Here is a 15,918-nt window from a genome sequence, read left to right as displayed (position 1 = left end):
TGTAAGTTCACTCAGAGTAACAGCCTGTGTTATGAATTTGATCACAGAGTCAGAACAGTCTAGACTTCTGCCAGGTATCAGCTGAGGAACTTGAGCAATTACTAAACCTCCCTGTAAATGGGATAATCACACGACTTACCCTGTGGGGTAGTCATGAAGATTAAATGAGTTAATATATGTAAAGCCCTTAAAACAATGTCTGACACATTGAAAGTGGTATTAAGAATAGTTTTTTGTTTATGCTTATTGTAATATATTAAAACAAAATATAAGTACCATTGATTTGCTACATAGAAATCTCATTACTACACCTCCTGCAGAAAGATGTTAAGAGTTTTGTACACAAGGTTTTTTTTCTTTTTAAATTTTTAATCCTTTTCCCCAGCTATAGGTACAGCTCTCCCTCTCTGTCTCTCTGTCTGCCTCTGTCTTTCTCTTTCTCTCTCTCTCTCTCTCTCTCTCTTTCTCAACAGGGAAATGTGCTATAACATCCTCTTTATCTATTAATTTATTATGGCTATGTATGCTCCATAATATTACACCTAAATATTTGTAGACGACCTTTTAACTTGGTTTGCAATATTTGTTGGAAATATTTTCCCAGTTTGTCAAGGTTTTTTCCTAATTTATAAGATTTTTGACATACAGCCCTTTTGTAACTGATTTTCTTAACATATTCTTCAAGGAAAATGTGAAAGTGATGCAATTTTGGTTGCCATCATCTCCTAATATGGTGTTACTCTTATCATTCTACCATTTTCTCTGAGATATCCTTTGGGGGAAAGTATGGTCAATTATTCCTAAAGACATTTAATGTGCTGGAGGTATACAACTTTTCAGTCTGGCTTATGTGGCTGTATGAGCCCACATGTGAAGATCGAGGAGCCAGAAAATATTCATGGGCAGGCTTTGGTCTCTCTTTGTCACACTCTTTCCCATTCATGGTGAGCAATGTTATGAAAAATGTAAAGTTTAGGTCACTCCTATGAGGTGGCTGTGCTATAATTTGGATGTGTGTATGTGTGTACACAAACCAGTTTTATCTTATGATAAATATCTGTGCATGAACTTATCAAAATTCTTGATTATCTCCTTAGGATGGATTATAAAACTTGTGTCAAAGGTAACACACATAAAGGGACTTTTTGTATCTTTTCAACACCTATTGTTTGGACTGTGCAGCACCTCCCTGCTGCATCTTTTGGCAATGGTGCATCATCCTTTTCTAATCATGTGATTCCCAAAGAACCTTCCATGTGCTTATTTAACTCTGCTCTTGCAGCCAGTGTTCATCGGCTAGGGCCAAGAATTTACCCAGTATAGGTCATTAAGTGTCTTCCCCTCATTTATGGACAATGGGCTAAGGTGGAGCCAGGTTAGTACAAAATGTAAACACCAAAGCTACTGGAGGCCCTCATTTCCACAATGCAGAGCAAGTCAAAGTGACTTGTATTGAGTCATAAAAACAACCTGTTGTTCAGAAACCTGTAACAATTAACTCCCACTAGAGCAGAAGATGAGGGCGTCCTGATGGAGTGTTTTATTTCTCTCAATTTAATGGTAATTCCATTTTTAATATTTTGAGGAACCACCAGATAGTTTTCCACAATGCCTGTACCATTTTACAATCCCACCAACACTGCTCAGGGTTCCAATTTCTAGACAAAGCACTGTGTTTGGCAAATATTAGGTACTGTAGCAATGAATATGTGAATCAAGGGCTTTCTTTGTAAACTTGGAGATTTCTGAGTAGTCTTTTGCCATTCAATTCACTTTTCCCTTCAGAGTTTGTGAAAGTTTGTGAAAAACCCTATAGGCTTCCCAGAACAGCATTAACATCATGCTCTAGGAAACAAATCCTCTTTGCTCATATGGAAACTATCTCCTCCTGACCTCTTTATTTACTGCAACCTAATAGGGCTACATCACATCTTAGACTGCTCTTTGTAAACTGGCTGATTTTAATCTATTGGGTTGCAGAGTACAACCTAAAGTGTTTTCATAGCTCACACTGAGAACATTTTTACTGAATTCTTATATAACATGAGCCATATAATAGGTCCTACGAGTTCATCAAGAGGTTGATGCTACCTTCATGTCGTTATTATTATTATTTTGCTTTTTGGCGCATATTGTGGGTGAGTTCTATACTTGAGCTATAGTTATTTACTCCTGCCATTTTACAAAATAATGCTTAAGTGATGGAGCTTGCACTTTAGATTCAGACCACATGGGTTCAAAATTCGGCTCTGCCACTTACCAGGTCTTTGATTTTATACAATCACTTTATTTTCTAAGAATCCATTTCCCCATATAGAAAACAGGGATATATCAGGATAGTTGGGACGATTAAATAATATGGTTTATATTAAATATGTAGCGCAGTGTACGTTACAGAGTAATCAGTGATTAATATCAAACTATTGTTTTATTATTAAATATAACATTTATTTTTCCCTGCTTAGCTTACCTTTAGATACTTAACTAATGTATAACATTCAAAGTGAGAATTCAATGACAAAGTTATCTCTATTTTTCTTGAGATCCAGACATCATCATCTAAACGAAGTAATTTTGGTTATTATTGTTAAATCACATGTTGTTAGTACTCTCAAACTTGAAAACTACTCAGCTTGACTGAGATATATATTTAATTCTGATTTAACTTATATTCCAGGTTCAAGCATACATGTTTCATTTAGGGAAGACAGCTAGACAAGGATTACTTTTGGTAGATTTTTAAAAGAATTTTTCATGAAGAAAGAACAAAATAACGTCTGGACATCTGGTATAATTCTAAGCCTACAAACACATAATTTTAAACATTTTTGTTTTCCTACAGAGAACTATAAAATTGCCACACACCCTCAATCCTCCCATTTCTCATGCATAATGTATCAGTAACTTTCTTAAGATCTATTGCATTGGCAGAATTAGTGAACATAATGTACTTAAAAAAAGGCTATGCTTTTCTTTTTCCTTAGAACCCTCCACACATACTCCAAACAGGTTTATCCTTTTATGCTTCTAGAAAATCACTAAGACATGGGTTAAGATTTGGGGATCATGTATCCTTGACTGTGGTTGGAAGAGGAAACATAAGAAGGAATTGTTGGTGAGGGATATGCAATCTATAAGTAAGTACTTCTATTAGAGATAGAGGAATCCCAAGTACTGTAAGCTATAAGATCCTAGTCTGTGGATTGCACTGGGCAGGGAAAGTCTAAATAAAATCAATATAAAGAGTTCTTTGACAATTTTATTATTTTGATTAACTTGTTTTTACCATTTGTTTATGTTAATCGTTAAAGTTTCATTTCCAAAATCAGTGTACTTCAAGTGGTGATGTTGCAAATGGCTCTGGCATAAGGATGGCAGAAGCAGGATGTCTCTTCACTGAGAGATGGGTATCAGCTGTGACTTGGTACCTGGAATCCAGTGCCAGTAACCAACATTTACATTTCCTGTTTTGTCTTCCTTACCTATTTTTCTTTCCTGTCTTCCAACTCTACTCTAATATCATTGTTTCCAACCACTTGTGGGAACCACACATTATTCACCTTCACTTTTGCCTCTGCATTGTAGATTCTCTATCTTAGGGTACCAGTCCCTCTTGCTAGGTCTATAAATATACTAGCATCTTTCACATCCCTTCACTCTAACTTCTGCTCAACCAGTTTCATCATTCTCTTCCATTTTGATTTAAATTTCTTGATTAAGTAGTCCTTATACTCTGTGTCCACTTTCCTTCTTCCCATTTATGCACACACCATTAAAATTCAGTAGCTCTTCTCATCTTTTTTTTTTTTTTGCGGTACGCAGGCCTCTCACCGTTGTGGCCTCTCCCGTTGCGGAGCACAGGCTCCGGACGCGCAGGCTCAGCGGCCATGGCTTACGGGCCCAGCCGCTCCGCGGCACGTGGGATCTTCCCGGACCGGAGCACGAACCCCTGTCGCCTGCATCGGCAGGCAGACTCTCAACCACTGCGCCACCAGGGAAGCCCTCTTCTCATCTTTTTAATGAAATTGTTCCCTTACAGTTCAGTAAAATATCCTAAATATAATAACTAGTTAACTCATTATAATATAGTTAGTATGTATGTTCATCTCTGTGGCCAAGCTGTGAGCTACTTGAGTCCAGGAACTGTGTCTTTTTGATTTTTGCGACCCAGGCACCTAGAACTGTGTCTGGCACATGATGAACACTCAGTAATTATCTATTGAATTAAATATTCAAACTTCTTGATAAATAAAAACTTCTGACATTCTAGTGGGGAAGAAAACAAAATCTGAAGTTACCTTTTAAAATCCTCAGTAGATCTTGTGGAATAAGTTAACTACCATTATCTCTGTTAAGAAGTGAAAAAATTTGTTAAAAGTAAATGACTATTTCTTGAATGCTTTTTCCAGGTACTACTTTATGGGATTTACACACATTGTCCCATTTATTCTCTCAACAATCCTGGGTGTTCAGAATTATGATTTCCATTTTTACTATTAGAAACCTGAGACTCACAGTTTAAGTAATGTACTTAAGATCACAAGTTATGAGCAGCAGCAGGAGGATTTAAGCCAATATCTGATTGATTCTAAAGTTGATATTCTTTCCACTCTCCTTTCCCAACATGTTTAGTAACATATGTCAGCAGCCTTCCAACTTGGGTATGAGTACTCCTGGGATATCTGAAGACTTGCCAAGGGATTCATTGCTCTGGAGAGTTTTAGGGACTCAATTTCTAGTCAGGGGTGTCATGTGGGTTCTGCGTTCTACCTTTCCTTTCACATCTACCATTCTTCCCACTTTAAAAAGAAAAAACATCCTAATCTCTAATCTCACCATGGAATATTGTCCCAGAGAGTAAAAAAAAAGCAACTTCATCGTGACAAATAAAAAGAAAGACAGTTGACAGTCCTAAATATCAGTGTCTAGGAAGTGTTCTTTCTTTATTAAGGTGCCATCCGTGTCTCAGTTATATTTTTTTCATGGAAAAGGAGCTAACATGTTTCAAATCTACTGATTAATCAGTATTAAATCTGCAAGTGTAAGAAAAATAAGTTAAATGAATAATTTATAAAAGTTAACATAATATAAAATAATATTCTATATTTTCTTCAACACTATTTCCTACTTGTAGATAAAACTATTTCTTCACTATTTTTTCTTAACATGGGCAAAAGTCTTCTGTCCACTGTCACTCCTCACCACTTTTTCCTCATTTATCAATTCATGTTAGATTTTGATCAATTTAATATGATGTGTGTTATATAAGACTTAAAAACAATGACTAATACACCTTTGGCAAGCCACGCCCTAAAGTGGCCAAATACTTTCTCTTCTTTATGCTATTTTTACTGAATCCTTACTCAGTCTAGCAACAAGAAATGTTTATTCATGAACGCATCAACCAGTTGGAAGAAATCTCCATCCATTTTATTATTAAACAACGTATTCCTCATAAAATTGTACTTTTATCATAATAACTATCAATGTTTATATTATACTTATATTGTTTTGGTCAATTGTACACCTATAATATTCGAAAAAAATAAATCTTAAAAAAAATGTTTTAACTCACAACCTGAAGTAATAGAAAGTTAAATGAAAAACATTCAAATATATGTATGTTTTTGTTACAGCAAAGTAGGTTAGAGTGATTTTAAGCATAAAGAAATGTTACAATAGAATAAAATTATGTGGGGGAAAGTAGGATGGAAATATGAGTTCAAAGAGAGAAAGGGAAGAGGTCAAAATAGTAACTTTAAAAAAATTTGCTCATGTCTTTTAAAAATGAGCAATGATTGGTGTTAAAACACTGCAGTATATGTTACATTGGATAGATTAAAGTGAAAAAAGTTTATTTTAAAATGTCTATATTTAAACTGCATCAGAAATTACCACATTTATAACTATTTAAGCTTTGAAAAAATACAGATGTTAACTTATAAATGTGCCAGGGAATAGAAGTGTTTTCGGAATTCTTTTAAGAGTTACGCAAGCCAAAATTATGAAGACGACTTTGTAAAAGTGATAGAATGTGGTGGGGAGTGCCCTGAACATATACAGAAAACTCTTGAAGTCTCTGGCAACTTCCACCTTCCCTGAGGACTCACTAATCCTGTGAATTTGGGCAAGTTACTTAACTCTTCTGGGTTTCCTTATCCTCATCTATTAAGTGGGGATAAGCACACCCGTCTCACAGGTTGTTGGAAGAAGGGAGCTCATCTATGTAATGCAATTAGCACAGTCCTGGCTCACAGAAGCATCTCAGTAAATAATCACTGCTAGTACTTTTACTGGTATTATTGTTATATTTTAACAAGCAGTCTCTAATGGCTCTGGTATCAATTTGCAGTGAATTTGCAGGCACTTAGGAAGGGCAGGCCTGTATCAGTTCTCCATATCCAAATTTCCTTCACTTAGTGGGGGTACAAATGGTCACATTTTGCTTAAGTGCAAATCTGTTTCTTGTTTAAAATTCTTCTGGCCTTTCCTGTAACTGCCTCTCCAGTGCTCTTCCTTCCCCTCCCCAAACATTGGCCCTAGGCCCACTCTAAAGTTTCTCTCTTCACTTTTATCCAGAACTGCTGGTCTCAGCATGACCTTTCTACCCTGTTGACAGCCTTCATCCCTCCCCATGCTCAGTCCTGCACCCCTCCAACACAATTTAGCCTCCCTCCAACTTTGCCCCTTGGGCCAGTGGAGCCCTCATTCCATCTTGAGCAAACTCCTCATTTTTATGGAGTAACTCTGTGCAAAAGTATTCTGAAACTAAAGGTTATGTATCATTATGCATCATGTTTTAATTCATTACATGTTAAAGTTGTCAAAAGACAATGCTGATAAACAGGCTGAGTTTTAAGTCAGCTTCTCAGCAAAAATGTATTATGTCAATCAAACAACAGGAAACCAGTAGAGGCTCTTGTACACTTTATTCACTTTTGGTCACTTTAGTTGTGAGCTATAGCTTACACTCAGTCATGTGATGAAGCAGTAATATCTAGAAATATGGTAAGGGATTGGTAAAGAAGGAGCCTCAAATTTCTGAGAAGTGTAGAAAATATAACAACACACTTCTTTTGCAGCTTTATTAATAATTTATCTGAATAAATTTATATCATATTATTAAGTCCACAAGGACAGCTGCAAAATGTTAACAGAGAAGTAGAGGAGATAGCTGTACCAGAAACATGGGATAAGAGTTTTCTTCCATTAAACAGAAATGTAGGCACCTTCCCTTCATTTGGCAATTTGACATGCCAATCCTTCCTTCTCCAGCCCTTGCCCACTTGAAGCACCTTATTTTATATTTGATACGTACAAATAAATATACATGCTACATATGTAAGTTATGAAGCATAATGATAATGATAAAACCTTTGTGAATTCACCACCTAACTTTAAGTAATAGAGTATTATTTATTCTGTGTTATCTCCCTGTGCCCTACCCAACTTTTCCTATACTTTCCGCCTTATCTCCTGCCATTCTCTATTTGCTTGAGTCAGAAATGATTTATGTAGCCTCATCCAGATGTTTCTACTTATTGTTTTTTTCATCACTTCTCTTGCTCTTTATCTGTTCAAATTTATCCCATTCATCATAGGCCATATCAAATGCTAGCTCTTCCATTACAATCTTCTGTACCACACTCGCTCAGAGCAGTATTCCTTCTGTGTAGCAGTATTCCTTCTGTGTACCTGCTACTTTCCTTCCTGAAACAGTAACTCATGTTAGCTAATCCTTGGGTGCTTTCTGTTCATTCCTTCAGCAACTTACTGAGCACCCACCAGGTGTCGGCGTTGGTTGGTCTGTGTGCATGCGATTAGGCAAGAGCTGTGCGCGCTCCTTAATAGGCATCATCTCCAGCCCCCCTTACGGTCATCCATCCTGTGTGCCAGCCCTAGTGTTATCCGCAGTTTACAAATGAGGACACTGTGGCCTGGAGAAGCTAAGTGACTTGCTGAAAGTCACACAGTGAGTAAATAAGTGGGGAAACTGAGATTAGCTTCAGAGCCCACGTACTCCTAATGCCAGACTGTTCACCGCCACAGTGACCCGGCTGGCTGAAAATTCACAGCTTAGACTATTAGACACATAGACACATAGCTGTCTTTTGGTCTGAAGATAATTCCTAAGCCTCCTGGGTACAATCTGTTCTTGGTCAGAGTTCTTTTGAGTCTTTCCTTTCTCTGTCCAGGCAGCAGTTTTCTTCCCATTTGGCTAGTGCCGGTCGTTTGTTGAATGACACTGCTTTAAAACGCTCACATTTTCTTTGATCCCTGTGGTCTAAATGGCTGCATTTTACAGACTCAGAAGCATTTAGTGTCAGTTAAGAAAAAAGTTAATAACCTTCAAATCCCTAATTGCCTTTCCCAAATTATTTACATATTTCACTTACCAACCGAAAAGAGGGCCTTCATTCAAATATGAATAAAGGAAGTGATGTGGCATTTACTCAACGTTTCATTTTTTCTTCTTGGTTCTTTTTACCTCCCAGCTGTTCAGTGTCCTTTCTCTTATGTCCCCACTGTATAGCAGCCTTACCAGTCTTGGCAGAGGAGAGATGTCTATCCCAAGAGGAAAATTGGACTCTCTCCCATCATTTGCTTACAATTCACCCACCTTAAGCTCTGTTTGCAAGGATACTGGCCTTTCCATGCTGAAATGACTGTAAGTGCTAGAGAGCTCATGCATTTTCTCTTTGAGACACATCAGTACATTAAAAATACGTTCCATTTATAGCTTATTCTGATTATAAGAATAATACGCATTAACTAAAGAAAGTTTGGAAAATTTGGGAAGTATAATTTCCTTCCTCCTTATCTTTCTGTTTGTTTTATTTTTACAGAATTAGAATTATATTGTTTATATAGTTTATATATATTTTATACATGAACTGTATTTTCTATTTAATATTTTAGTAATAATTTTAAAATAATAAGGTAGAATCCTGTAGGAAAATATTAATAAATTTGGCCATATAAAATTGAAATTCTTTCAATAGAAAAAATGTTACAGATATGTTAAAAAAAGATAAACATCAGAAAAATCTGAAATCTATAATACATAAAAGAACTGTAAACCAAATAAAGAGCTCCCACAAACAGATAAAAGAGATGAACAAACAAATTAAAAACAAAGAATGTAAGCCATCAATTCATAGTAGAACCGCACCCAAACAGCATTGTATGTTTCCAATCTTTAAATCATTTTCAATCAGGCTTTTAAAAAAGGTACATTATTATTTAATTTGTAATTCTTTCATTATTAGTATTAGGTCACTTTTAATATAACATTTACAAAAGGAGTTGTGGTCATGACTGGAATTTCAGAATAAAGGAAGAGAAACTATTTGTCAATGGTAACTTGCAATTGTACCATGTAGGTAGCTAACTGCTTGCCTACTGGTCTGCAAGTTCCTTGATGTCAGGGACCATTTCTTTTTTCTTCAGCATCTGATTTAGAGCATGGGGATAATATACTCCAGCACATATTTTTGGAAGAAAACACAGAAAACTGATGTTATCAAGGCTTTATTATATAAAGTGTGCATTGTCTAAAATTAATTGGTAACGGTGTCACCATGGAAATAGTTGCTGTTTTACTCTTTGTTCAAAGAAATTTAATATTTCAACTTCAGCACATGAGGCATAGGGGTGTGATCAGCAATCCATAGAAATAGGGCACGATCAACATGATGTTGCTTAAGGTTTATCTGGTTAGATTCTTTGCTAAGTCATTATAAGTGACCTGTAAAAGGAGATTTGGGAATAAGACGATTATGAAATAAGGCAGAGTACAAAAAGAATAGTGGAAAGAGAGGATGACCAGAAATTAATTGAAAAATAGGGGAAAGTTTAGCAAACTAAGCAAAGGAGCTAAAGACAAGGAAGAGCAACTAATGAGTTATACAATTTTGGCATCTATTCTGCTTTAACTCATTCAGTACATTCATGTCTATTTGGGCCCAGATCCTGGGGTCATGGCTGTTCTTAGAAGCCATGTGGGTGGAAACTGAGAGAGTGAGTGCCCAACTATGACAGCATTGGCTGACGTGTTCTTATTTCTGTGTCAAAGGTGATGGCATGCTGATGTGCTACCATTATGTTGCAGCTTTCCTAGGAAATTTATGATTAAATTGTAGGATGATTTTTTAGATTTTAGCTAACAAAACATAACTCCTCACTCCTTTAAGTGTGTGCTGTACATAGTGACTTTTTTTTCAAAACAGTTTGAAAGGGGAGAAAAAGAGTAAGTTTATAGTGGAGAAACTTGACAAACTAACTCTACCTCAGCTATATAATCAAGGTTAACATCCAAGGTGGTAAGTCATGTTGATAGTATGAACTCTTGATATGATGTGGTGAAAAGCGTACTTTGCCTTTCTGTTCTTCCTCCTAATCCCAGTCTAAACATGGAGAAAATATCAGACAAATCTCAACTGAGAGACATTCTAAAAATGGTCCAGTACGTCTCAAAACGATCAAGGTCATCAAAAATAAGGAAACATAGTTTCACCATTAGGGGTCAGCAGTCTTGCTGCTGAAAAGGAGGGTTAATTGGGACATTATATTAAAAATCAAATTTTGAAAATCTTAAAAAATAATTTTTTTTAATAAAAAATCAAACCGGGAGTCACTTTTACAAACAGGGAATTGCTAACAATTTCAGAGTTGTGTTAACCTTTTTTGTTATTTAACATGATCTGATCCCAATTTTTATTTGTCAGTAAAAGATGTCTTTAAATATCACAAGTATTATCAGTTATACTTTTCTTTTTCTAGCTGAATTATATTTTCTGGTACTTTATAATTCTAGAAGACAGCACAGATTTTACTTAAACTGGCAATTTAAAAACAAATTCTTTGTAAATAAAGAACAAGTATAAGTTTAATTTTCTCAGAGTAAGTTTTCTGTTAACAATTTTTTTAAAGAAAGAAACTTCTCATACACGTTCTTCCTCTCACTGTACCTCTGGGTCTACTAAAAACACTCCCTAATGAAAACCTGCAGTTTTCTTTTTCATTCTGCAATGTTATGTGGAGAAGCCATTAATCAGACCACTGTTGATTTAGTTGCATGCACTGGCCGTGGTGTAATTTATCACTACAAACCTGTGCTGTGGTCCCCTTTCCTGTTGTTTCCTGGATGTTTCCTTGCCTGTGACAGCATGATGATTGATTTTTTACTTTCTCCAGTGTAAAAGTGGTAGACACATGTTTTTGTTGCCTATGCTTTTGTATTTTATGGACAATATTAAGAATGAACACTAGGCTAACACAAACGTGAAAAAACATTGTTTTGTAAAAATGTTAAGAAAGCAAAAATAATTTGTGATACAATCTCCTAATATATTTCATCATTGTCCTTGAAATTAAAGTCATAATTGGAAAGCTAAATCACCATTTCTGTTCTTCTATTGCTATGTATATGCTTAACATAGAAGGAACATAGAAAACAGATGAATCCCATTGGTTTTATTAATTGGTAATCCCAAATACATATACTTGTGGTACCAATTGGGATACCAATTTTTATCTTATAGGTCTATATTTTAAAATGAATATTCTGGAGCTCATTTTAAATTTAGTAAGAGCTCCTATTGGGACTAAAATTAAAATCAATGGTATTTGATAAAAATGTAATGAATAATGAATTAAAACAATGTCATAAAAGCAGTTAGAAAAATCTCTTAACATTATCTTGCAATAAAAATCAATAATAAGGTTTAAAGGTACATAATAGTATTTTTGGACAATAGAAAGAACATATAGGAAGCTAGCAAAATACAGAAATAATTTTGTTCACCATGTTAAGTTGACAACATGTTGACACTCCATGAAAGCATAGACTTCCAAGATCTCAAGGACTGGAAGGAAATCCCAAGGTCAACCACTGCCTTAACTCAAGCAGGGCTTGAGACATGGCCATCCATTCTTTACTTGAACTCTTCCGGTGAAAAGGCTGGCGACATGCTTATCAACAGTTCTTTTGTCTTGAACATCATAATGGATACAAATTCATTACATTAAATCAAAATCTGTCTCCTTGCAATTTCTATCAGTTTTTCCAGGTTCTGCCTAAAGTGGCTAAATTTTCCAACCACAACACTGTGAGAATCATATGGACTAATGTGTAAATTGCTGGGTAAATTATTTCTCTTGTTCCTTTTTTCTTTCTTTCTTGAAGCACAGCTTTGATTATATCATTCTGCAATACAAACATTTCCAATGGCTGCCCCATTGCCTACGGAATGTAATCCAACTTCTTTGATTTCTACAATTGTTAGTGACCAATATCTATCCCAAACATCTGCATTGTTTTTTTATTGCTATCTTCCTTGAGGCATTGATTTCTTTCTCCCTTGTATGTCAGTTATTTACACATATGTCAGTTCTCTCTTACTCTACTGTGACATCCTTGAAAGTAGGATCTCTGTTTGATAAAATTTTGTACTCCTATTATCTCAATCTTACATGATACATTGTAGCTACTCAATAATAAAAGAATAATTCATGACCTCAAAAAATGGACATGATCCATATGGCTTTGATCAAAACAGAATACAATAGAACCATCTATTCTCTTGTACTTGACACTGGACTATTATTAATGAAGCTTAAAATTGCTTTTACTATTTTAGCAGCTAAATCATGCTACAAGTTCATTCTGACCTTGCAGTCAACTCTAACTGCCAAATCCTTTCGCATGAATTGCTGCTAATCCTGTATGTGTGAGGTTAATTTTTTTTTTAAGCAGAAATGTAGAACTTCATGTTTCTAGCTCTTAAATTTCTCCTTGTTTTTTCTGACCCATGCTGTCAGCCTGTTGAGAATATTTTGAGTCCTGATTACAACATCTCTCCTATTAACTGTCTTCTAGTTTTGTGTCATCTATAACCTTGATAGTCATGTCTTCACCTTTTTCATCCAAGTGTTAATCAAATGTTGAACACTTGCCTGGCCAAGGATGGAGGTATGGGCACTGTAGCAGACAGACAGATAGCCTTCCAGATGGCAGCAGGCCAGTCTTCAATGTTTGTTTGGTACAGTCAGTCAATCAGATATGACTATGTCTAAGTACTATCACCAAGTTCAAGAATTTTTCACCTTTCATCAAATATCAGGAGAGATTTTATTAAATGCCTTGTAGAAGTCACAGTGTACTATATAATATATTGTAGTTCTTTGAATACCTATTTATTAAAGTCCTTGAAAGTATTGTATTTATTAAACACCTGTTGAGTTTGAGGCACTCTACTAGACATGGCGTAAAGTTTACCTTTTTGAATACTATTAGTTCTAGACATTATTATCCTGATTTCAAAGATGAGAAAACAGAGTCTCAGAATGGTAAAATACTTACCAGTGATTTCACAGCTGTCAGTTGTCAGGACTGGGCTTCCAACCTAAGGTCCAGCTAATGCAATGCCAAGTCTATACTTAACTGTTCTCTTTGTCTTAGTCCTCATACCCAATCCATCAGCAGCAAGTTCTGCCAGCCCCACCTCCAATATCTATATCCCAGATTCAATCTCTCCTTTCATCTCCACATACTATTCTGGTCCTAGAGGACCATCATCTCTTCCCTGGATCCTGCAATAATTTCCATCTGGTCTCTCTGTTTGCATTATTGCCCACTTATAGCCAATTCTCTACAGAACAACCAAAATAATCTTTTAATGCTAAATCAGATTATGTCATTCCTCCACTTAAACATTTCCAATGCCTTTCATTGCATTAGCAAAAATCTTAAACATATTTTTATGAACTATATGTCCCTAAAAAAATTAGCTTCTGATTAACTCTCAACTCATTGCTACATTGCTTTCCATTTCTCATATTGTGGCCGCACTGAGTCTTTTTGACATTTCTTGCATATCAAAAAGCTTACTTCTTCATCCTAGAAAGTTTTTCTAGCATATTCTTTTGCTGCTGGTTTTATCTTATATCATGTGCTCAGTTCAAATATCTCTTCTTTAGAGAAGACTTCTCTCATCTCCCTATCTATTTTTCTCCTCCCAGTTGATCTTTGTTATTTTGGTCTGTATTATTTTATTCACTTCTCATGTACTTAGTTAAAATTATTATATTTATTGATATGTTTTTATAAAAACAGTTTAAAAACAGTTTTAGGTATAAGCTCCATGATGGTAGAGAATTCTACTGTATTTTTTCACTACTATATTCCCCCAAATCTAGCTGATAGTAGACTCTTGGGAAATACTAGTTAAATTAATAAAAATAATTTTCTGATTTCATAAGAAACAAACTAAAAAGTCTTTCTCCTAAAAATATCAAGCATTTTATTAGCCATGTATGTAGCGTCTTAGATTAGAAAGAACGGGAAAGAAAAAATGAGTGGGACATAATTAAAAAAAAGAAAAAAGGAAGAGCACATTTTATACCAATGATTCAGGAATACAAATGAAAATAAAACCACATTGAAAAGGAATGTACTTTCACACATCCTGACAGTATTTTTCAATTTCAGGATGTATTATTTCTGGCACACAAATCAGGGAAAATAAATGCAAGTGCAGTGATGGGTAAGAGAAGAAATGCAGACAAAGGGAGGGGGATATTGCTTTATTTCTTATAAGCCAACATTTAAAATCTTCAATAAATTACACAAATTGATCTGTAAAGCTAAGGTTGTATAATAACTTAACAGGCATTAACATCAGTGACAATAGCTCTCGAGTGTTTTTTCTATTTAAAATAATTTTTAAAACTTTTACACTTAACAAAATCATGTTCTATAACTCCAGGAATTAAGAAGAAAACTATGATTATTGTACATCTAAAAGGCTTAAATATATGTAAATATACGTAAATCTTAGACATAATTTTATAGCAAATTATTTATTAAACTTCTACACATTACTTTGTATGTTATTTATACCTAAGAATTTTATGCTGGTAGAGAGAGAGAGAATACCAAAGTACGAATATTAGGAATGAGAGAATGAACATCATTTAAGTCCTTACAAACATGAAAAGGTTAAAAGGGGAATATTATAACCAAGACTATGATCATAGATTTGACAAATTATATGACATGGGAAATTTTCCATAAAATCTACCAAAGCTCACTCAGATGTGCTCTTCTTTGGTTTTGGCCTTATTTTCTCCTATCACAGAAGGGGTTCCATCATAGGGTGGTAGTGCCAAGTATTCGTTTCTCTTTTTCTTTTTTCCTGAAAGACAGCTTTTTTGTATGGCCATAATACCTCCCCCCAAAAAAAATCCCAGAGAAAAATACTGATTAACTTTTTTTGGTCAGGTACCTAACTTTTGGCAATTACAGTGACAATTACTTCTGGCAATTACAATTACAATTCCTGGGTCACAATATTCACCCCTTTGGCCAGCAGTCTGCATACTGTGATTAGAAGATTCTCAGAGCCACAAGGAGTGGGGCAGGGCGTTGCCTCCAGAAAAGGGACAAGTGTCATCAGAGGAAAGGAGGGGGGTGTTTAGCTGGCAAAAATCAATATATGTTCCAAGGAGATCTATAATTAAGGAACTTCTGTGGGAAAGTTTGGGATACTCTACAAAGATCAATTCTGAGCAATATCAGTTTGAAATTAAGTGGTTTGCCAGGGAGTCAGACAAGACCATATTTTGTTTCTCTAGTGAATAGAACTGAAAAAGCAAGCTTACTTCCCTCAGGCTAGATAAGGGTGAATCATTAATAAAGTAAAAGTCTTTGCTTTATTTGTCATAATAAATAATTGGGGACAAAACAAAACAAAACAAAAATTAAAAAAAAAACTTACACGGCTCCTGAAAGGGTTATAAAAACATCATTTTAATGATTACAATGTACATAAGTAGAATAATGATTATCATACCACCGTCCCTTGACATTTCTGTCATCTAATGCCTGGGTCACTTGTTGCATTCCTTAGTGATTTT

This window comes from Grampus griseus (genome assembly GCF_964374135.1).
Source record: "Grampus griseus genome assembly, chromosome: 13".
Lineage (NCBI taxonomy): Eukaryota > Metazoa > Chordata > Mammalia > Artiodactyla > Delphinidae > Grampus > Grampus griseus.
The sequence above is the reverse complement of the archived record's forward strand: the minus strand, read 5'-3'. Positions refer to the sequence as shown.